The sequence below is a fragment of the Pongo pygmaeus genome, chromosome 16 (genome assembly GCF_028885625.2).
Source record: "Pongo pygmaeus isolate AG05252 chromosome 16, NHGRI_mPonPyg2-v2.0_pri, whole genome shotgun sequence".
NCBI classification, from domain to species: domain Eukaryota; kingdom Metazoa; phylum Chordata; class Mammalia; order Primates; family Hominidae; genus Pongo; species Pongo pygmaeus.
This window is the reverse complement of record NC_072389.2, coordinates 24,703,352-24,728,360: the sequence shown is the minus strand read 5'-3', so window position 1 is coordinate 24,728,360 and position 25,009 is coordinate 24,703,352. Positions and strand designations below refer to the sequence as shown.

Genomic DNA, 25,009 nt, shown 5'->3' with positions numbered 1-25,009 from the left:
AGACCCACAGGTTCAATGTTATTGCACTGCACCCTGTACTTAAAATCCATCTTCCTGGCCAGGCACGGTGGCTCATGCCTGTAATCTCAGCACTTTGGGAGGCCAAGGGGGACAGATCATCTGAGGTCAGGAGTTTGAATCCAGCTTGGCCAACCATGGCCAACATGGTGAAACCCCGTTTCTACTAAAAATACAAAAATTAGCTAGGTGCGGTGGCACATGCCTGTAATCCCAGCTACTCGGGAGGCTGAGGCAGAATTGTTTGAGCCCAGGAGGTGGAGGTTGCATTGAGCCAAGATCGCATCACTGAGCTCCAGCCTGGAGACAGAGCAAGTCTCAAAAAAAAAAAAAGAAAAGAAAAGAAAAATAATCCATCTTCCTACAATTGTGTTCACAGCTATTAGATTTGACACAGACCTGTTTACTTGGTGAACTGTACATTAAACAGTTCTGAAATACTGAATGGCATTCCAACTTAAAATGACTTCAGATTAATCCAAATTAAAGCAACATTAAAACTCAAAACAAATACTCAACATCAGGAGTCCAATCAAGGGCCATTTTATTCACCCACTACTAATACTTGTACTTGTATGAATTAGTTCCATCCCAAGCAAATGTCTTTTCCTACAAGAATGATAATATTCCTCATCATAACTGTAAAACAACATGTAGTGGTCACAAAAAGTCAATACAATAAAGGCCCTTCTGTCCGGGCATGGTGGCTCACGACTGTAATCCCTGCATGTTGGGAGGGTGAGGCGGGTGGATCACCTGAGGTCGGGAGTTCGAGACCAGCCTGACTACCATGGAGAAACCCCGTCTCTACTAAAAATACAAAAAATTAGCTGGGCATGGTGGCACATCCCTGTAATCCCAGCTACTCGGGAGGCTGGGGTAGGAGAATTGCTTGAACCTGGGAGGCGGAGGTTGTGGTGAGCCAAGATCACGCCATTGCATCCTGCCTGGGCAACAAGAGCAAAACTCCATTTCAAATAAATCAATAAATAAAAAATAAAGGCCATTCTTGCTGTAGAGTTCCTAATGTTTGGGACTACAACAAGATAAAATACAGCTGTGAATTTCTCAATGCTCATTTTATCATATTAATAAATCATAAGACTGCAATTCTCCTCATGTTCAGTATATATCAGAAGTCTAACCAAGTGAAGTAAAATGAATGGGCAAATGTTAGGTATCCAATTCAACAAAACGAGACTCCTAGACAAATCCACAAAATACATTTCCCCAATTTTCTTTAAATACCAATCATTTCATTTAGATAACAAATTGGTTCATTCTTTAACAGTTACCCAAAAGCTGTGGAATAAAATAATTACAATGCTCCCCAAACTACAGTCAGAGAATAATGCAGGAAATATTCTCATTTCTATTCTGATCAATTTTATAAATTAAAATAAAAATTAACAGCACACACACACCCACCCACCCACACACACACACAAGAATCATACCATATGAATAAAAATCAAACTGTTCTGTTTAGAATGAAAAAGACCAAAGAACTTCTTAGAGGATGTGACTAAGATTCCAGTGACTTACTGTGTAGATAAAGTCTAGTGTAGATATACATTCAGCCAGAGTACCCTTAAAGCACTACCAGAACAGATCATCTCTCATTCTGTTACTGATTATTCCACCTGCAGACAGGGTGGTGGTGTGCCTGGTAAACTAAAATGGAACTGAATCATGGCTTTAGCCTTATGACAAAATATACCTCAGGGTAACCAGGACTTCAACAATGAAGTAGACCAGGTCAGATGGCAAGACAGACTCCCAAACAGACAAGAAGGCACTTTTCTCCAGAGTTTGGTGCTAGCCATAACCAATAATTATGATTTTCTCTTGCTCTGATCCCAAATTTAATGGCAATTCCCTCTCCCCAAAAGTAAAAATTCAACAGTGACAAAGAGTTATTAAGCATGATTAATACTTAAAAGAGATTAGGCATCTGAGAGATGGTGAGGATAAATAGCAGGGAATTTTTTTTTTTTTTTGAGAGAGAGTCTGGCTCTGTCACCTAGGCTGGAGTGCAGTGGCATGACCTCGGCTCACTACAACCTCTGCCTCCCAGGTTCCAGCAATTCTGCTGTCTCAGCCTCCCGAGTAGCTGGGATTACAGGCAGACACCACGACACCCAGCTATTTTTTTTTTTTATTATTAGTAGAGATGGGGTTTCACCATGTTGGCCAGGCTGGTCTCCAACTCCTGACCTCAAGTGATCTGCCCGCCTCGGCCTCCCAAACTGCTGGGATTACAGGTGTGAGCCACCGTACCCAGCCAATATCAGGGATTTTTTGGTAAATGGTGGTAAAACAACTGGACATCAATATGGGGGAGAACAAAACTCCGTCTCAAAAATTCAAGATGGAACAAAGATCTGTATGTGAAACCAGAACCAAAAAGCTCCTAAAAGAAAACACAGGAAGAACACGTTTGTGTCCATGGGGTACACAGAGATTTCACTGATTGATTGACTGACTGAGACAGGGTCTTGCTCTGTCACCCAGGGTGGAGTGCAATAGTGCAATCATAGCTCACTGCAGCCTTGACCTCCAGGGCTCAAGACATCCTACCACTTCAGCCTTCTGAGTAGCTGGGACCAGACACGCAACACCACAGCCGTTTTCTGGTGTTTTTGGCATTGTGTTTTGTTTTGTAGAGACAAGGTCTCCTTTATTGCCCAGGCTGGTCTCAAACTCCTGAGCTTAAGCAATCCTACCGCCTCAGGTTCCCTAAGTCCCCGGATTATAGGCTTAAGCCATCACACTAGATTTCTTGAATAAAACACAAAAAGTATGAATCACACAAAAAAATTGATACCCTGTCTCTACCAAAAAAATACAAAAAATTATCTGGGGAGCCTGGGAGGCAGAGATTACAGTGAGCCCAAATTATGCCACTGCACTCCAGCCTGGGTGACAGAATCAGACCCTGTCTCAAAAAAAAAAAAGAAAAATACAAAAGGGCTACAACGACATGGCAATAGGATAGAGCAGACTAGTGATGTTTGAGATAGTAGTTTAGTAGAAAACAGTTAAGAGGATTTGAACGAAGAAAAGAAATTATAACAAACACAAACTTAATCTTAAAAGCATTTTAAAATTTTTTTCATTGGAAAGGACACCTGAAACCAGTTTATACACATACATGGTTACACAACTGCAAAACAGCCTTTCCTGTAGGAAATCTCAGATCATGTATGCCTGCTGACACACACACTAATTTCTATATGTATGTACATCAATGTTATAACTACTACTCAAAATGTCATTTTAAAAATTCCTCATTTCCTGAGTTTATTTCTTTTAGAACTTACAAAAATAACATACCTTTTTAGAAAGGCCAAGGTCCCCCTTCTTGGGCATAAATCTAGGGTCTAAATCATTGGATTCAAGAAGTTTCTTAGTTGGTTTTCTTTGATGTTTACTTTCATAAAGTCCTGAAATGCATGTATCTTTATATTAAATGATTTAGAAACTGGGCACAAGTTAATTTTTTAAAAATCTGTATACCACACAAAGTGAATCTCAATGTTTTTGATGTTTTCTCCATCATCTTATGGGAAGAGGCAGGATGGTAATTTGATTATAAAATATTAGTAAACAAAACAAGTAAACAGTTCTCAATGCAAACACAAACTAATGTGAGGGATGTGTGTGTGTTGACTTTAAATCACAAAATAACTAAGGGAGAAATCAAAAGGACAGAACTATCTTTATGACAACTGATTGTTGGTGAGGACAAAATAAGGAGGAGTGAAATAGAGCTTGGATAATGGTCATAAATGGACCACGATTACAGTTTCTGCTCTGCCCCTAAGAAAATAAAATTCAATAGGTAAAAGATAATTCATAGGATCACTCAAGAATTATATAAAAGAGCTGACTTAATAAATCGAGTTTGGCACATAATAGGTACTGAAACAACAACTATCTTTACTATTCTCTCAAAAATCTTTTTAATTATACCCAACTAGTTTAAGCACAATTGGAATCATTTCTTTAAGGAATAACATCAAAAGCTCCTGTTGATGATGTAAAAAAGTTACATCCAAAATTTAAACGGGTACAGAAAAGAGGATTCTTCCCATTCCTTGACTGCCTATAATATTCAATAGTTACAAGGTGAATTAGAGACAATATGTTTAGATCCAACTCTCCCCAGGTGATATATAAAGAATGATCAAGTGAGAAGTAACTGGTAATTAACTTCTAATGAACTGGTAATTACTATGTTGTCAGGTATATAACATCATACATTAATACATTATGATCTCTATTTTATAGATGAGGAAACAAGTTCAGAGACTAAACAACTTCCCAAGTAACACAAGGACTGGTGGAGCCAGCACTTGAAGCACAGTGCTTATTCCACTAATGTGCGGTGCCCCTCTTGAAGCCCTGTTATTCTGGTTGTTAATTTACACAGTGGCTGATCAACAATCATGAAGAGCAACACTGGAGCAAGGAGCATAGTTATCAAAAATACGTCTCCTTGATAGCGTGCTACAATTCATAGTAACTATATCTAATTAGCCATCATTGTAACTATTTCCCAGGACAAAAGGGGGTAGTTTATTGTATATAGATACAATGTTGGCTTTACATCAAAACATACTAAAATCTCCTGCTTCCTCTAATCATATCTGCTCAAATACTGAGACCCCAACCACACCTTACCTGGTGTTTTAACTAGCAATTCCTCAGACTCAAGGGCAGGCCGTGGAGAGACTCCCGGAGCCACAGGTACAGACAAGGTCAGCTGTGGCAACTCAGCATGTCCACCTCCAAGTTCTGACTGAGCCAAGGGGCCCTCCAAAAATGGAACCTCCTTTTTTTTTGAGACAGAGTCTTGCTGTGTCACCCAGGCTGGAGTGCAGTCATGGGATCCCCGCTCACTGCACGCTCAGTCTTCCGGGTTCATGCCTCCCTAGTAGCAGGGACTACAGGCTCCTGCCACCATGCCCGGCTAATTTTTTGTATTTATAGTAGAGACAGGATTTCACCATGTTAGCCAGGATGGTCTCCATCTCCTGACCTCGTGATCCACCCGCCTCGGCCTTCCAAAGTGCTGGGATTACAGGCGTGAGCCACTGCGCCTGGTCTACAGAGCCTCCCTTTCAAGAACTGGAAGCTCTTCCTTGGTTGAAATCAAAGAATTCTCGTCCACCTGCTTGTTCTGAGCACTAGATCGACCTCGGGCTAGAAGGCTTTCCTCTTCACAGCGGGAATTTACCTAAGAACAAAAAATAAAATTAGAGTCCACAGGCCAAAATTGTTGTAATTTAAGTGTCAAAAAGAATAACGCACTTTAAAAGGAATGAAATTCTGACAAAGGCTACAAAAAGTGGATGAACCTTGAAGACATTATGTATGCTAAGGGAAATTACTTAGACACAAAGAACAAATATCATATGATTTCAAATATATGCGGTATCTAGAATAAGAAAATTCTTAAGACAGAACATAGAATGGCAATTGCCAGGGGTTGAGCAGAAAAGGGAGTTATTGGTTAATGGGTATTGACTTTTAGTTTGGAAAGATGAAAAAAATTATCGAGATGGATGGTGGAGATGGTTGCACAACAATGTAACTGTGCTTCATGCCACTGAACTGTACACTTACAAATGGATAAAACAGGCCCAGCGCTGTGGCTCATGCCTATAATCCGAGCACTTTGGGAGGCCGAGGCGGGCAGATCACGAGGTCAGGAGATCGAGACCATCCTGGCTAACACGGTGAAACCCCGTCTCTACTAAAAATGCAAAAAATTAGCCAGGCGTGCTGGCGGGCACCTGTAGTCCCAGCTACATGGGAGGCTGAGGCAGAAGGAGGTGTGAATCCGGGAGATGGAGCTTGCAGTGAGCCGAGATCATACCACTGCACTCCAGCCTGGGCGAGAGTGAGACTCTCTCTCAAAAAAAAAAAAAAAAAAAAAAAAAAAAAGATAAAATAATAAAATGTTTTATATATATGTATATTTAACCAAAATTAAATAAAGAAAAAAATGAAGGTGACTGAGATACACTGAAGCTATAATATTGATAAGTCCACAACAATAATTCAAAGGCAGGGGAAAAAGACTGCTCTAATGTCTCCAATTAAAACAACTACTAATGAACTCCTTAATGTTACAATTGGTAATTAATGGGAAAGAAAGAAGCACTTATTCTGCCTTTCAAGTATTTCAGGACAATAATAGAGTCCAGTTAATGAAAGAGACTATCACTTAATAAAAATAGAGAAAATAATAAAATCTGAAAGTCTTCATTTTGTAACCTCTAATAAAATTATTAATATAGGTAAAGATCTTCAACTGGGGTTTTCAAAAAACCATCAGGGAAGCTGGGCATGGTAGCTCACACCTGTAATCCCAACACTCTGGGAGGCTCAGGCAGAAAGATCACTGGAGCCCAGGAATTCCAGACTAGCAAGGGCAACATAGTGGGATATCGCCTCTACAAAATACTTGTTGTTAAAAATTAGCCAGGTGTGGTAGTGTGCACCTGTGGTCCCAACTACTCAGGAGGCTGAGATGGAAGGATTGCTTAAACCCAGGAGGTCAAGACTGCAGTGAACTGTGTTCATGCATCTCTGCACTCCAGCTTGGGCAAGACCCTGTCTCAATTTTAAAAAAGAAAAAACAAACTGTCGGGGAATGGCTGATGGGAATAAAATATTCCTTTTTTTTAAAACTCTCAATATGCAATGTATTACACATTATCATCTCTGATACAGTCTAGCTAAAAATGTTCAACTTCAATCTATCAAACTGTTAGGTTCTATCTTCCACTTCACAGAGAACAGGAGATAGAGAAAATCTAAGTGACACCTATGAGAAAGCAATTACACAAATATAGAGAAGTAGATAACTTTACATGTCACTCTCTTATAGACATGATCCTGATCATGAAAAAAGGGGTTGTTCTGAATTCAAAGTGATTTGAGAACCATAACAACCAGTTACAATGAGTAGTCCTAGACTGAGTCCTGGTATGAATAATCCAAAGGTAAAGGTTAGGGGATAATTGGTGAAATCTGAAAGACAGCTGATGTCAGATAAACAGATCTTATATAAGATGTAAGTCTGTTAAATTGATTATAAAGGAAAATGTTCCATTTTTTAACTACATATTAACCTATGTAGGCGTAGAAGGTCAAAATGTCTCTAAATACTTCATTTTAAAACAACTGAATTAAAAAATAAGACAAATAAGATGTATTTATTTTTGAAATTAGGATCAGACTATATATATTTCACTTTATATCCTATATTTTTACTTAAGATAAAATCATAACAATATTCCTCAGTCATTAAATACTCTTTGAAGACAAAGAGGAAAAAATATGTACATAAAGAAATATAATATGTAGACTCATTTATATATTTCCTGAATAACCACCAAATCCTAAGTACTGTGCTAGAAGCTGAGAATAAAAAACAAGATCCCAGTTAAGGAAATTACTGTTTCATGAAGCTAAAGTATGACACTGAAGATAAAATTTCAGTTTCCTAAGGACCAGTGAAAGTTTGCCGAAATTTTGCAACACACCTTGTGCACCTGCTCCTGTACCTTCTTTTGTTTTTTCTTAGGAGTAAATATCTGATCATATTCTTCTGTATATTCCAAAAGCCACTTGCTTGCCTTTCTAAGGCATTTCTTCTCTGACTGCACAGCTAAAAGATGATAAACAAGTTCAATATTAATCCAAAAGTTTCAGGAAAACCCACTCTTTTTATGAGACCATCTGGTACTCCCAAAAATAACCAGATGGGAAACCACATAGTAAAATAGACTATGGCTTAAGATGCAAGAGGCACAAAATGGCTTATGTTTTCTCATATGCAAAAGGAACTGGGGGAGACAAAAGGACTTGTGTTACCTTATATACACATACAACAGTGTATATGGGGCCCATCCAATATTAAGGAAAAGGTTAAATTTAAAGCCAGGTCTTATAGTCACTGACACCTGTACATATAAAGTTAATATACACCTAACAAAAATATAGCATCTAGATCAGGTAAATGGGTAAAATACATCTTGAATTACAGATTAAGTATGGCTTATCTGAAATGCTTGGGATCAGAAGTGATTCAGAATTTTTCATATTTTGGAATATTTGCATCTACATAATAAGTTATCTTGGGGATGGGACCCAAGTTGAAACACCAGACTCATTTATGTATTATATACATCTTTTATACACATAGCCTGAAGGTAATTTTACAAAATATTTATTTTCTACATTACACAAAGTTTGTGTACAGTGAACCGTAAGAAAGCAAAAGTGTCATTATCTCAGCCACCCACGTGGAATATCTGTGGTTGTTTGGCATTACCATCATTCCTGCCTCTGAATTTATATGCTACTGATAGGCAAACATTTCCTTACACTTATTCACACATAAGTACTTAACAGTAAAAATATGACATACCCTTAACACAGTGAGAAAGTAGTGTGTTCAGGGTAGCTACGCAGCACAGCAGCATCACGAGAATACTTGTACCGGCTGATAAAAAACAGTAATAACAACGTCGGGCTTTGCGTCTCCATCTATGATGCTGTGTTTTGATTAAAAGGTTACTGTATCCTGTTTTATTTTATAAGGTAAGCAGAGGCCGGGCGCGGTGGCTCACGCCTGTAATCCCAGCACTTTGGGAGGCCGAGGTGGGCAGATCACAAGGTCAGGAGATCGAGACCGTCCTGCCTAACACGGTGAAACCCCATCTCTACTAAAAACACAAAAAATTAGCCGGCCATGGTGGCGGGTGCCTGGAGTCCCAGCTACTCCGGAGGCTGAGGCAGGAGAATGGTGTGAACCCGGGAGGCCGAGCTTGCAGTGAGCTGAGATCATGCCACTGCACTCCAGCCTGGGCGACAGAGCGAGACTGCGTCTCAAAAAAAAAAAGACTTTCTAATCATATTGGAAATGTGTAACAAGGGCCAAGTACTGTGTATTAAACTTAATAAATCAAAACAACAGGCCCTCTAAGGCCAACACAGTGAAACCCCGTCTTTACTAAAAATACAAAAATTAGTCGGGCATGCATGGTGGCTCACACTTGTAATCCCAGCTACTCAGAAGGCTGAGGTGGAGAGAATCACTTGAATTCGGGAGGCGGAGCTTGCAGTGAGCCAAGATTGCACCACTGCAACCAGCCTGGGCGACAGAGCAAGACTGCGTCTCAAAAAAAAAGACTTTCTAATCATATTGGAAATGTGTAACAAGGAGCAAGTACTGTGTATTAAACTTAATAAATCAAAACAACAGGCCCTCTAAGACACAAATGTGCCTCCCTGGGTTATCTGCCTAACCCATCATAGGAACTCAATTCAGCATTAAACTGGTTTTAGATCAAGACACTAGAACTCATATTTAGCAGTTATTAAATTACAATCATTAAGAAAAAAACTTTATTAGGTAAAGTCCTTTACTCCAAAATGTTTCTCAAAATACATAGACACTAATATAAAAACAATTATTAAAACAACTTTGCCTGAATCTCAGGATTTCAGAAATATGAAAGTACTCATGTCTCACCTCTCCCATCCACTTAAAATGACAAAAACAGACCATTATAGTTAAATCAAAGGACATGTTTAAAGAGAAGCAAACCCAAAGAGTAACTACACCAATTCTTGACCCAATTCTCTGTGCTCTGTCTTATGTAACATTACACTATGAATAACAATCCCATCATCCACAACAGTTTTTTTTTTTTTTTTTTTGAAACAGGTTTGCTCTCATTGCCCAGGCTGGAGTGCAATGGCGTGATCTTGACTCACTGCAACCTCTGCCTCCTGGGTTCCAGCGATTCTCCTGCCTCAGCCTCCCGAGTAGCTGGGATTACAGGCATACACCAGTATGCCTGGCTAATTTTGTATTTTTAATAGAGATGAGGTTTTACCATGTTGGTCAGGCTGGTCTCCAACTCCTGACCTCAGGGGATCCACCCACCTCGGCCTCCCAAACTGCCGGGATTACAGGCGTGAGGCACTGCGCCTGGCCACACAACACAGTTCTAAACACTGGACTCTCATATCTACCAACACTCAACACCTGTTTAAAAAGAAAAGGAAAAATTAGAAAGGGGCAATAACACTTCAGTGTAAGTATCCATGATCAACTACTGCTTAACAGCCTACACGACTTTTGATGAACAGTCAAGGCAGATTACTTAATACTTAAAATGGTTAACCTTAGGGAGTAGGAAAATACACAGACACACACAAAATATTTCAAACACTTCTTTTTGCTGCTAAGGAGTTCCAAAAGTAGTTTTTCCAAGCTATTTCCAAATAAAAGTAGATTAGGTGTAAAGAATTGTCTATCGAAATATTACTGTTATTTATTTAATAACGTCCTGACAAGCTTGCAATTATCTCATTAAATCAAAAAATTAGGACCTAAGGCCAACACTGTTTCCTCATATTCTTGATGTGAAAATCTGAGCACTCCTCTTAATAAGGAGTTACAAATACAAAACAAACAGCTCAACTGAACTAACTCCTCTCTCCAGAAACACAAACACAAGGCCTCATAATGAGTGAGTTCCTAGCGGCCATAATTACTGCAACTTACTTCTCCAATTTTCCCCTCCACAGTTAACTCAACAGCTCAAAAACTGTCAGTAACAAACAACAGTCACCATGATATGGTTAGGAGTGTGGCAGATTTCTTAACCAGTAATAATAGGAAAAAAATTTTGCCTATTAATAGATCTCAAGTTTCGTGCACTTGCAAGAAACTAATTAAAAGGCAGCCGTGCACGATCTACAAAAACAGCCATAAAGACTGTTAACATTTTAAGTTAAAGGAAACAAACCTGCTCCTCAATATAGCAAGATACAACTGACTTCCCCTTACATACCCTAAAAAAAGCCTTACATGAGAAATTTAAACATGGGAGCAGAAACACACCAACAAAAACACATGTCAAACCCCACCTGTATATCTGTTTTCAACCATTTGGAGTCAAGGCGAGCCTGGGCAGCCAAACAGAAAGATTCAGAGGGCATCTTTTCTCCAGCTTCCTCCCAGGTCTCAGGCCTGCAAGTAAACGTACATGTTGAAGACCTAACGCTTTTTAATAGTTTACAAAGACACTCCCGAAAGGTTTAATGCAGAAAAGGAAAGAGAGAGAGAGAGAACAGAAAGGGGGGCGAGAAGAGCTGGGGAGGGGAGTGAAAGGGAGAGAGGGAAAGAGGGAAGAGATGGAGGGAGAGGGAGGTGGGGAAGGGAAAGCCTCCTTCCAAGGTAGGCAGGGTGTGCCGAGTTTCTGCACCACGCTGACCAGACCTTGAGAATGGACGGTCACAGGAAGCCAAGTCACAATGTCATCTCCCTGCCCTCAAATCCAAAAGGTACACACAAGCCCATCGTTTTAACGACAAATGACAGCAGCATGAATCTGCCGCTTTACCCCACAGCAGGGCGCGTGCGTGAAACAAATCACTCAAAAGGATCGCCTGCAGAAAAACCCACAGCCGCCACCACTTAAGAGATGGAGAGAGGCCCGAGGCTGCGCCGCGGGCGGTCAGCGCGTCCACGCCCGCCTCCCGGGCTCCGCCGCCCACCAGCCTCGCGCCCGCACCGCCCCCGCCACCGGCCGCCCAGGTGCCCCAGGCCAGGACCTGACGCGCAGGGCCCAGTGGCCTCACCCCGCCGACGTGCGGACGCAGCCTCCCAGGAGCCGCTGGCTCAGCCGGCGCCTGCGATCCCGGCGCCTCTCGCGGCCGAGGGGCGGGCCGACGCGGGACTGCCGCCCCCCTTCGTAAGGCCAATCGCAACGAGGCTGCTCCGCGGGCGCAGCCAATGGGGAAGAGGAGCCCTTCGCTGCTCCTCCCGACTCTCCCGCTTCCAGCAATCCCGCTTATCTTCCTATTTGGAGCGCCCTGGCCGCGCCAAGGCCAACAGCGGGCGCCGGAAGGCGGGATTTCCGCACGCCAGCACTCCCACGGGAGACTGCTTGGCCCAGAGCGCTCTTAATCAGGCGGCGGCAGGTGGTCGCGCTCACACAAACTGGAGCTATCCAGGGCGCGGGTCGAGTGGGGAGACCAGCTCCCCTGGGTATGAGAACAGATCTTTGTGCGGTTGGCTCGCTTGGGCCTGCAGAGCTTCCTCCTGTGTGTTCAACTGAACACAGCAAAAGTCTTGGGCAGATTACACGGAGCAGCTGTGGAAGCACTGTGCAGGGAATCCAAGAAGGAAACAGACCTCCAGCGACCACAAAACAAAATTGAAGAAATATAAAACAATATAGGCTGGGCATGCTGGCTCATGTCTGTAATTTTCAGCCTTTGGGAGGCCGAAGAGGGAGGATCCCTCGAAGCCGGGAGTTGGAGGATCCCATGTTGCCAGACTGGGCAACATAGCAAGACCCCATCTCTAAAAAATAAAAATAAAAATTTAACAATTGGCCAGGGGTGGTGGCACACACCTGTGATCCCAGCTGCTCGGGAGGCTGAGAGAGGAGAATCGCCGGAGCCTGGGAGGTCAGTGCTACAGTGAGCTGAGATCGTGCCACCGCACTCCAGCCTGGGAGTGAGATCCTGCCTCTAAGAAAGAAAAATACCGGCCGGGTGTGGTTTCTTATGCCTGTAATCCCAGCACTTTGGGAGGCCGCGGCAGGTGGATTATTTGAGGTCAGGAGTTCAAAACCAGCCTGGCCAACATGATAAGACCCGCTTCTCTACTAAAAATACAAAGATTAGCTGGGTGTGGTGGCGCATGCCTGTAATCCCAGCTACTCGGGAGGCTGAGGCAGGAGAATCGCTTGAACCCAGGAGACGGAGGTTGCAGTGAGCCGAGATTGCACCACTGCACTCCAGCCTGGGGGACAGAGGCTGCACCACTGCAGCCTTGACTTACTGAGTTCAGGTGGTTCTCCACCTCAGCCTTGCCAGTAGCTGGGACTGCACGCACGTGCAACCACGCCTGGCTAATTTTGTATTTTTTGTAGACAGGGTTTTGCCATGTTGCCAAAGCTGGTCTCGAATTCGTGGGCTCAAGTGATCCGCCCGCCTCAGTCTCCCAAAATGCTGGGATTACAGGTGTGAGTCACTGCACTCGGCTAATAGTAATGAACTTTGAACAGAAGGAAAGATGTTATTATTTTGTTGGTTATGTTTTATCTATATTTTCTAATTTTTCTAAACATGTAAAGATAAAATTCTAAAAACTCAATAAGACCTCAGAACAAAAAAATTAGAGTATAAATATTTATTTTAGTTAACTTGTACAAATTTGGTTTCTGGAAAAAGAATGGAATAGATTTCCTGAGAAAAAAAATACACCACTTTGGCCGGGCGTGGTGGTTTACGCCTGTAATCCCAGCACTTTGGGAGGCCGAGGCAGTGGATCACCTGAGGTCAGGAGTTCAAGACCAGCCTGACCAACATGAAGAAACCCGTGTCTCTACTTAAATTACAAAATTAGCCAGGCCTGGTGGCACGCACCTGTAATCCCAGCTACTCAGGAGGCTGAGGCTGGAGAATCGCTTGAACCAAGGAGGCAGAGGTTGCAGTGAGCTGAGATCGCACCATAGCACTCTAGCCTGGGTAACAAAAGCAAAACTCTGTCTCAAAAAAAAAAAAAAGAAAGAAAGAAAGAAAAGCAGACTGGCTGAAAGGATTAAAAAACAAAATATGATCCACCAATGTGCTATCTACAAGATAAATATTTTAAATACAGAAACGGATTGAAAGTCAAAGTATACAGAGATACAATTAAAATAGTAACCAAAAAAGAGCTGAAGGGGCTGTACTAATATCAAATGTAATACACTTTAAATTAAAGCAGGGCTGGGCATGGTAGCTCACGCCTATAATCCCAGCACTTTGGAAGGTGGAGGCAGAGAGATACTTGAGCCCAGAAGTTCGAGATCAGCCTGAGCAACATGGCATAATCCCATCTCTACAAAAAATACAAAAATTAGGCGGGCATGGTGGTACCCACCTGTGGTCCCAGCTATTTGGGAGGCTGAGGTGGGAGGATCATGTGAGCCAGAGAAGTTGAGGCCGCAGTGAGCTAAGACCGGGCCCCTGCACTCCACCCTGGGCAACAGAGCGAGACCCTGTCTGAAAATAAAAAGAAATAAAACACGGGGTTGAGAGACAAAAAAGGACATCCTTTTTTTTTTTTTTTTTTTTGAGATGGAGTTTTGCTCTTGTTGCCCAGGCTGGAGTGCAATCGTGTGATCTTAGCTCACTGCAACCTCCGCCTCCCGGGTTCAAGTGATTCTCGTGCCTCAGCCTCCTGAGTAGCTGGCATTACATGTGCCTGCCATCACGCCCAGCTAATTTTTGTATTTTGGTACAGATGGGGTTTCACCATGTTGGCCAGGCTGGTCTCGAACTCCTGACCTCAGGTGATCCACCCGCCTTGGCCTCCCAAAGTGCTGGGATTAGAGACGTGAGCCACCACGCCAGCCAAAACCTTCATTTTAAAAAAGGCTGGGTCAGGCATCATGGCTCATGCCTATAATCCCAGCACTTTGAGAGGCCAACGCAGGTGGATCACCTGACATGAGGAGTTCGAGACCAGACTGACCAACATGGCGAAACCCCGTCTCTACCAAAAATACAAAAATTAGCCGGGCATGATGGCCCGTACCTGTAATCACAGCTACTCAGGAGGCTGAGGCAGGAGAATTGCTTGAATCCGGGAGGCGGAGGTTGCATTGAACTGAGATTGTGCTACCACACTGCAGCCTGGGTGACAGAGTGAGACGCCATCTCAAAAAAATAAAGGCTGGGTGCCAGATGTGATGCATAGGCCTAGTTTGTTGACTCCTGTGCTTAAAATATAAAACTCTAAAGAACAGTGGGAGGGAGCTTCCCTCTAGAGGCACAGGAGTGGGCAAGTTGGTCCCTGAACAGTGACTTTATAATAACATGTTACACTGTGTTTTTTGTTTTTGTTTTGTTTTTTGTTTGTTTGAGACGGAGTTTCGCTCTTGTTGCCCAGGCTGGAGTACAATGGCATGATCTCAGCTCACAACAACCTCCGCCTCCCAGATCAAGCGATTCTCCTGCCTCAGCCTCCCAAGTAGCTGAGATTTCAGTCATGCAACACCACGCCCAGCTAATTTTGTACTTTTAGTAGGGACGGGGTTTCTCCATGTTGGTCAGGCTGGTCTCGAACTCCTGACCTCAGGTGATCTGCCCGCCTTGGCCTCCCGAAGTGCTGGGATTACGGGCATGAGCCACCACACCCAGACTTTTTTTTTTTTTTTTTTAGACAGCGTCTGACTCCGTTGCCCAGGCTAGAGTGCAGTAGCGCGATCTTGGTTCACTGTAACCTCTGCCTCTCAGGTTCAAGCGATTCTCCTGCCTCAGCCTCCCAAGTATCTGGGATTACAGGCATGCACCATCACATACGACTAATTTTTGTATTTTTAGTAGAGATGGGGTTTCACCATGTTGGCCAGGCTGGTCTCAAACTCCTGACCTCAAGTAATCCGCCCGCCTCGGCCTCCAAAAGTGCTGGGATTATAGGCCTGACCCACCGGGCCTGGCCCTGTGTTTTGTTTTATGTACATTTCTATATGTGTTATATGTCAAATAAACTAAATATTAAAACAAGGAATAACTGATAGCTATGCACAATCAAAGGCATTTAAATTTCACCCTCACAAATAATTTTTTTTTTTTAAGCAGGGTCTCACTCTGTTCCCCAGGCTGGAGTGCAGTGGCACCACCTTGGTTCATTGCAGCCTTGACCTCCCAGGCCCAAGCGGTCCTTCTACCTCAGCCTCCCGAGTAGCTGGGACTACAGGTGCACTCCACAACACATGCCTAATTTTTGTATTTTTGGTAAAGATGGGGTTTCACCATGTTGGCCAGGCTGATCTTGAACTTCTGGGATCAAGGAATCCACCAACCTTGCTTTCCAAAGTGCTGGCATTACAGGCGTGAGCCACTGTACCCGGCCGAGAATTGCTTCTTCTCTTTACCTAAGTAGAGACCTCTGCAGAAACACTGGGAGATCTTTGGAGAGGGGAGATTTTTCAAATAAGAAATTTAATACTTGGCCGGGCATTGTGGCTCACCCCTGTAATCCCAGCACTTTGGGAGGCCGAGGCGGATAGATCACAAAGTCAGGAGATCAAGACCATCCTGGCTAATATGGTGAAACCCCATCTCTACTAAAAAATTATAAAAAATTAGCCGGGCATCGTGGCAGGCGCCTGTAGTCCCAGCTACTTGGGAGGCTGAGGCAGGAGAATGACGTGAACCTGGGAGGCGGAGCTTGCAGTGAGCAGACATCAGGCCACTGCACTCCAGCCTGGGTGACACAGCAAGACTCCATCTCAAAAAAAAAAAAAAAAAATTAATACTTTGGGAGGCCGAGGTGGGCAGATCGTGAGGTCAGGAGATCGAGACCATCCTGGCTAACACGGTGAAACCCCGTCTCTACTAAAAACACAAAAAATTAGCCGGGCATGGTGGCAGGCGCCTGTAGTCCCAGCTATTCAGGAGGCTGAGGCAGGAGAATGGTGTGAACCCGGGAGGCAGAGCTTGCAGTGAGCCGAGATCGTGCCACTGCACTCCAGCCTAGGCGACAGAGTGAGACTCCTTCTCAAAAAAAAAAAAAAAAAAAAAAAAAGTAAGCAGAAACATCATCAGAAGCAGTTGATAAGAATTCCAGGGAGTCCTCTAGGAATAAAGAGGCATTCTGAGGGATGGCTTTTTAAAATGTTTCCTCTAAAGTCATCTGTCTCATTAACAACGAGTATTGTCTAGAAGGATCTCCTTTTATTTATTTATTTATTTTCTGAGATGGGGTGTCGCTCTGTCACCCAGGCTGGGGTGCGGTGGTGTGATCTCGGCTCACTGCAACCTTCGCCTCCCAGGATCAAATGATTCTCCTGCCTCAGCCTCCCGAGTAGCTGAGATTACAGGTGCCTGCCACCAGGCCCAGCTAATTTTGTATTTTCAGTAGTGACAGGGTTTCACTGTGTTGGCCAGGCTGTTCTTGAACTCCTGACCTCAAGTGATCTGCCCGCCTTGGCCTCCCAAAGTGCTGGGATTACAGGCGTGAGACACTGTGCCCAGCCCAAGGCTCTCATTTTATAAACTGACATGATTTCTTTTTCTGTTATGAATGAACACTGTTCTGGTCCTTCAGTAAACCCGTCACATACCATTAACCATGTCATCTATAGGTACTTTTTCTGCAGTGTTAATGTCGTCTTCATTATCACAATCACCCTGATTCAGATCAATGTCAGCTCTATCACCATGGGTGAACGAAGAAACCGGAGCCTCTTTGTCGATATTAAAAGCTTTCTTGTTATCCGCTTCTTCCAGCTTACTGACAAACTGAAGGTATATTTTTTGCATATGTAAGGATGTTACATATTTTTCTCACTTTCCTGAAGAAGCCATCAAAATCACCACCTTGTTCATTATCATCAGTGATACAGTTGAAGGTCAGAAGTTGTGCCAGGCATGCAGAGCTGTACCTTTAGTCACTGTGTTGCAGGCACTGACAACTGCATATATGGCATCCTTCACTCCTTTTGAAACCCTTTCACACCCATACATCTATTCACAGCTGCGAGCGTATTGTTCAAGAAAGTGTTTTTATGTTTCCTCTTCATCAATCTAGGGATTCCCTGGTCACATGGCAGTGAAGTCACACTTCAGGGAAAGCACACAGCATAAACATTATTTTTGATAAAATTGCAGCTGCAGGATGAGCTGAAGAGTTTTAAGGAGGAACAGTCATCATCCAGTCCAGCTTCCCTGAAATAAGCACCAACTACTGCTACAAAATGTTTGTGAAACCAATCAGAAAAGATGTTCCTAGATATCCATGTCTTTCTGTTAGCATAATAATGAACTGGTAAGAAATTCATGCCTTTAGGGCAGGTGCAGTGGCTCAGGAGCTCGAGACCAGCCTGGCCAATATGGTGAAAGCCTGTCTCAAAAAAAAAAAAAAAAAAAAAAAAAAAATCAGGAGATGCTTTATCACCACAAATCTTTTTTATTTTTTATTTTTTTTTGAGAGATTTTTTCACTCTTGTTGCCCAGGCTGGAGTACAATGACATGATCTCAGCTCACTGCAACCTCCGTCTCCTGGGTTCAACTGATTCTCCTGCCTCACCCTCCCGAGTAACTGGGATCACGGGCACGCGCCACCACGCCCAGCTAATTTTTGTATTTTTAGTAGAGACGGGGTTTCACCACGTTGGCCAAGCTGGTCTCAAACTCTGGACCTCAGGCGATCTGCCTGCCTTGGCATCCCAAAGTGCTGGGATTGCAGGCATGGGCCACCATGCCCGACCCTAGCACCACAAATGTTTAAAATGTTAATATCATGATTTTTCAGAAATTTCTGCAACCAGCCTGTTGAATATTCACAGTTCCTTTCAATTTTCAGTTCATCATGATATATCTTTATTTCATGATTAGTGCACAGTAAGTTGCATGTGTTCACTGCATTGCTGATGGAGCCACTCTCAATACACAATGGAGATCTTCATTATTAGCTTCATGTGGTGTTTTTCTATATTTCATTAACTTCTGTTAATCACCTTCAGCACAGAACATCAACAGTTACCCTCCTGTTTCTTCATATCATACATGGTGGTCATTCTAACACCATACTCTTCTGTAAGATATTTCACACTTACACCACTGTCTAGTTTCTCCAAGAGCCTGACTTACTTTCTGCACTATACATAAACATAAATTCTTCCTCTTTTCTTATTACTCTTATCCATGGGGATATCTGCAGGCTTTCTGAAAAGTTCAACAAAAGATTTATACCACAAAGCAGGAAAAAAATTGTTTTTAATTTCAAAACACAATGAATAATGCAAGGAGGCTTTTGCCCCATGTGGGTTATTTTGGAAAACTTTCTGTTGGTGCATCCAGCCTGCACGTGTGCCATTTTATCACCTTTTATGGCTATAATTGCATGGGAAAATCTGGCCATGCACGTAAAAGATACATCTAAGCTGAAGGGAGCTGGAAGGATAGTTTTTCCCTGGGGGATGTTGAATAAACTGTGCTGTGTTCCTGTGTTCTGACTGACCCATTGCATGAGGTCAACTGTGGAATTTTCCACTTGTGGCATTATGTCAATATTCAAAAAGATTTTGATTTTGGAGCATTTTGGATTTTCAGATTAGGAATGCTCAACCTGCATTTTAAACAACATCTCTGTGGATTATGTAGGATATCAGAATGACATTTCAACAGAATATTATATAATTGGCACTACCATGTGAATTTCAAAACCACTTTATAAGCACTTCATCAATTTAGTGTCATATGGTTGTGTTATTGTCTCATGCTAAAAAACTGAGAACTGTACATCTAAACAGAATTATCAAAAAATATAACAGACATGGGAGGCCAAGGTGAGCAGATGGTTTGAGCCCAGAAGTTCAAGAACAGCCTGGGCAACAAAGTGAGACCATGCCTCTACTGAACATAAATAAATAGCTGCCTGTGGTGGCACACACCTGTGGTCCCAGCTACATGGGAGACTGAAGCAGGAGGATGGCTTCAGCCCAGGAGATAGGGGCTGCAGTGAGCCAAGACAGTGCCACCGCACTCAAGCCTGAATGACACAGCGAAACCCTATCTGTAAAAACAAAATAATAATAATATATATAATTGATTATATGTCATTAGCTCTATAAGATAAAAGTATATGTCATGTAGGCAAAATGCAGGAGAATAAGATTTAATATATATGCAATTGCTTTATGGATCAAAAGAAAAGAAAAAAATTGAAAGATTAAAAATGGAATTTTGGGTATGGCCTTTAAAAAATCTTGTTACAGGTCGGGCACAGTGGCTCATGCCTGAAATCTCAGCACTTTGGGAGGCCAAGGTGGGCAGATCACCTGAGGCCAGGAGTTCGAGACCAGCCTGGCCAATATGGAAAAACCCCATCTCTACTAAAAATACAAAAATTGTGTAGTGGCGCACACCTGTAGGCCCAGCTACTCAGGAGGGTGAGGTAGGAGAATTGCTTGAACCCCTCAAGATCACACCACTGAACTTTAGCCTCCATCTCAAAAAAAAAATAGCAAAATCTTATCATGTTTTATGATCAAAATATCAAAGTATATATTTTTCTTCAAAGTAATGATGAAAACAGCTAGGCAAAGTGGCCCACGCCTGTAATCCAAGTACTTTCGGAGGCACAGGCAGGAGGATTACTTGAGTCCAGGAGTTCAACACAAGCCTGGGGAACATGGCGAGACGCTGTCCCTACAAAAACTTAAAAAATTAGCCAGGTGTGGTGGGAAGCGCCTGTAGTCCCACTCAGCTATTTGGGAGGCTGAGGCAGGAGGATCACTTGAGCCCAGGAGTACGAGGCTGCAATGAGCTAGGATTGTGCCACTGCACTCCAGCCTGGACAACAGAACAAAACCCTGTCTCAAAGTGGGGGCAGGGTGGTGACTTACACAAACCCATCAAATTAGTTAAGTTTTCTTTTTTTTTTTGGAGATGGAGTCTCACTCTGTCGCCCAGGCTGGAGTGCAGTGGTGCGATCTCGGCTCACCGCAAGCTCCGCCTCCCAGGTTCACGCCATTCTCCTGCCTCAGCCTCCCGAGTAGCTGGGACTACAGGTGCCCGCCACTTTGCCCGGCTAATCTTTTTGTATTTTTAGTAGAGACGGGGTTTCACTGTGTTAGCCAGGATGGTCTTGATCTCCTGACCTCGTGATCTGCCCGTCTCAGCCTCCCAAAGTGCTGGGATTACAGGCGTGAGCCACCGCGCCTGACAAATTAGTTAATTATTGAGGTGGCAAGGTCATAATTCCATCCCAACGTCTCTCAAAACTCCCCATGAACACTGTTCATTAAAACAGGTCCCTATGCTGTCACATCATGCCCCTTAGCCCCCTCCATCACTACCCTCCTCACACAAATTGGATCTCAGTCCTAGACAGTCTCCTTCTTTTGTCTTCTTCTTGGCAGGTTCCACAGGCTGTGTCTTGTTGCGTTTCCTCTTTTTTTTTTTTTTGAGACGGAGTCTCGCTCTGTCGCCCAGGCTGGAGTGTAATGGCGTGATCTTGGCTCACTGCAACATCCACCTCCTGGGTTCAAGTGATTCTTGTGCCTCAGTCTCCCAAGTAGCTGGGACTACAGGCACATGCCACCACACCTGGCTAATTTTTTGTATTTTTAGTAGAGACGGGGTTTCACCATGTTGGCCCAGCTGGTCTTAAACTGCTGACCTCAGGTGATCTGCTCGCCTCAGCCTCCCAAAGTGCTGAGATTATAGGCTTGAGCCACCACAACTGGCCGCGTTTCCTCTTATAATTGCTGTTTCCACTCTACCTTTGGGGTTTGCTTCTCTCACAGAGTAACTTCTCAGACTAGGTTTCAATCCTCCAGCTCTCTATTTCCTTGCAGCTCACAATGAAACCAGCAGATAGCACAAAAGACTGGAAATTAAAGTGAGAAATTCTGTACTGGGTACATCTATTAGGTGACAGAGACCTTATGGCTCGTGAAACCTAAAATATTTACTATCTGGCACTTTAAGAAAAGTTTACCAACTCTTTTCCTAAATAAAAAATAGAGTAACATACTGAGGCTGAGGCACGAGAATCGCTTGAACCCAGGAGGCGGAGGTTGTAGTGAGCCGAGGCAGCTCCACTGCACTCCAGCCTGGGTGACAGAGCAAGACTCCATCTCAAAAAAATAAAAAATATATAAAAAGATGCATACATTGATTCTCCTTTTTGAGCTCCATCAGACTCAAGCCTTAGGCCCCCAGGGCCAGGGAGAAAGACTTCTTTCTAAAACCCAATCACCCAAAGGTGAAAGAAGCTAGAAAAATATCTTACCGCTCAAAAAATGAACAAAGTGTCAATGCATGAAAGGTTCAGTACGGAATCTTTTTGTGATTTCCAGTAACACAGGTGATTCTGCGTACGGAGAACAAAATAGTAAGACTGGCTTCAGACCTTTTGGTTAGAGGTTCAAACACCCCACTGTCGCTGGCTAGTGAATAATCCGACAGGCATGTGGAGATGCAGCGTACCCTCCTCTCCAACCTCTTGGCACTGTCTTCTCAAAGAGTCACTGCTGCAAGTAAGGGACACATACAGGGTCAGGAAATGACAGCACCGGGTACCGGGGTCCTTGACGCTGGAGCACACACTTTGTCACTGAGTGTTCCAGAGACTCACTGGGACACACACACGGAGACTTGCTGCACTCTAGTTGTTTTTCACATTGGAAAATTGAAGAAATGAACTTCTGGCTACCTCTTGGATTCATAAATCTATTTCCACCCCCTTAATGAACACACAGAACATAAGATGTTGGTGAGAAGCCCCTCAAATGGCACTTTCTGAAAGCCGCGCACACCCACGAGACAGGAAAGCAGCATTAGCCTGATGGGAACAGCAGTGGCGCTCGCCAAGAGGTCATGGTTTTCACTGCCTTCTTTATGCTGTCGGATATTTCCCATGTTTTATACAACAAATACTGCTTTTATACTCAAGAAAAAAACATTTTAGTTATCCAAATAAATGCTGGAAAAATTAGCAACCTTCAAAGCAGAGGACACAGTTGAACCCACACTCATCCTCTGAAAACACCACCTGGGAGGCCTGCGGCCCTGGGGGAGGAAGCTGGGGCTCAAGCCTGGTTGTCTCAGTGACAGCAGGCAGGAGCCTTCCAGCCGCCCTTCTGGGTTAGCACGCTGCTATTCCTGGCACGCTTATTTTTATCTTTCACATCAATTTTATTCAAGAGCCAAAAATAGCCATTGAAATGTTTCCTTTTAACATTTCATCAGCCATTTCTACCCATTTCCTCATAGCAATAAGTTCCTTTTAACAAAACCAATACAAACGTGTATATAATCTTCCCACACTAAATGCACCTGTGAGCCCAGGAGTCTGTTTTCTGGAGGGGCGCACTCGGCTGGAATATGGAATCAAATTGGAAGCCCCAGCTGGGCACTCCACCGTCACTCAAAGCCAGCTCCCGCTTTCATCTCTGCACTTTTCTTTGGCTGAGTTCTAGAAACGGAAAGGGTTGACCTTTGTGCCTTCCTAAACTGACTCCACTGGCAACCATCTCTCCTTTCAACCAAACTATCATCCACGCCAATGAAATACGAACATGTTTAACAGCACACGGAGCACATGGGGCTGTGGCCTTTGGCCTCGCGAGGTCAAGTGGAGGCCGAGTGAATCTTCCAAAGATCCGCCATGCCACATCCGGGGAATTCGCTGCTTCTCCCCCATCAGCCAGGGCTGGAAGCTGGCCTCCATCCTGGGGTGGCCGGAGTCACTGCCTCTCAGACAGATCAGGACTCCAGACGCCAGCTCTTCTCTTTATCCCCGCCACGTGGAAGGACCCAAACACCTGGCCCTAAACTGCAAATGGAAGCACCCCCATCCACTGCATCAACCCCCAGCAAAGGAAACCACCACTACCATTTGCATTCCCAGCCCTGACACGCATGGTCCCCAGACTCAGCTGTAGATGCCTGAAAGGAAATAGCACCAGGTAACGAGCCTAAGCACCTGCAACCACCCTAGCCCAAGGCACAAGTCTGGCCACATTTCTCTCTCATCATCGCCATAGAAGTCAATGCAGAGAGGAAAGAAATGAAGGAGCTAATCCTCGAAGCCCAGGCTGAGTCACTGGACCCACAGGGTGTGTGGAAGTAGGAATTGCCAGGAGGAAGTCCCATCGGCAACTGCCCCGGCTGAGAAAAAGCACAGACTCTACGCTCCACACCCAGGACGCCTGCCCTGGGGCTTCAAGGGACAGAGGTGGGCCCTCACGAGCAGTGCCAGGGAGAGAAGGGTCAAATCTTCCCCATGTTCATGTGAAAATCTCTTTACTCCCTTTTCATCATTCAAGACAGACAGACACTAAGAGCCAAGGACGTGAACACTGCTTGGTAAAAAGGAAGAAAATATAGTAAAACCACAGCATAGCAAAGCTGCCAGGTGGCATATGACAGCAATGAACGCCATTACATTCCAGAAACAAACACATACAGGGAATAAACAGTGAAAGTGTCTAGGAAAGTTCTTAAACAGCTTTTGTAGCCACCATGAATATTAACAATGCGATAATGATAAGGCCAATTGCTAAGTTGTGTTGAAGCGCAGCTATAAGGTAACCCTCGTTGGCCACACCCCAGCCATCCTGAACACATCCATCCACAGCACAAAGGTATGCCTGGGGATTGAGCAACAACACTGAGCAAGGGGACTCCCAAGGCCACTTACAGTGAGCACTTCTGTCGAGCCACATGAGAACAGATAAAAAAAAAAAAAGCACAAAGTGAAAACACTGCAGAATTTAAGCCAACAACATTAAATGGAGTATCAGTATCATAAAAACATCAATATGAGCAAAGTCAAGATTTTTACAGGTTTTGATTAGCTAATACTAATGGGTAGATGAAAATAGATAAGTATTTCATAATCACAACACATTTGACTTTTTAAAATCCAGGGAAGACAAAACTGTAACAAAAACGTAAATAGCATGAAAGACCACAGTGTATTGCCCCACTCCTTTGACCTGCCTTCTGTTTCCTCCAATTGATTGAAAACACAAGGAAAAAATCATTCAGAGGCTGGTTTGCAAGTTTGGACAACCTTGATTTTTATCTCACAAAAATTTTGTCTTATTAAGACTTGCTGGGGGACGAACTTAGACCGCAATGTTCCCAGCACAGCTGATACATGATGGGGCAGGGGAGGCGAGGAGCCCCCCAGTGTCCATGCCTGAAGCTGGCTACACAACCCGGCCCTCTGGGGACACCCAGCAGGGTCAAGTATGTCAAGTTTCTAAGGACACAAATAAATGTGTCCTTGGAACAACATAATATATATGTGTCCTTGAAACAATGTAATAGATGTAACGTATAAAACTACCACCAGATGGCAGTATCATAAAAAGCTACCACTAGTCGGCAGTGTCACCCAAGAAACCACCACCGATGTCATATAAGAGTCTACCACCA

General features: G+C 43.6%; 1 protein-coding gene across 12 annotated transcripts in view; it reads right to left on the bottom strand.

Moving 5' to 3' along the window:
* Positions 1–11,786, bottom strand: part of LOC129028684 (uncharacterized) — a 51,950-nt gene extending 40,164 nt beyond the window's left edge. For 3 of the 12 annotated variants that reach the window (XM_063653221.1, XM_063653232.1, XM_063653228.1), the window contains exons 1-5: positions 11,665–11,786; positions 10,978–11,080; positions 7,578–7,702; positions 4,705–5,260; positions 3,355–3,464 (exon numbers count right to left, since the gene is read on the bottom strand). The gene's annotated coding sequence lies outside the window, so the exon portion shown is untranslated. Of the gene's footprint in view, positions 1–3,354; positions 3,465–4,704; positions 5,261–7,577; positions 7,703–8,464; positions 8,535–9,988; positions 10,091–10,977; positions 11,081–11,329; positions 11,528–11,664 lie in introns of those variants that run through there. The other 9 variants (XM_063653223.1, XM_063653222.1, XM_063653227.1 and 6 more) reach the window with 9 other exon arrangements.
* Between the last annotated feature and the right edge of the window lie 13,223 nt (positions 11,787–25,009).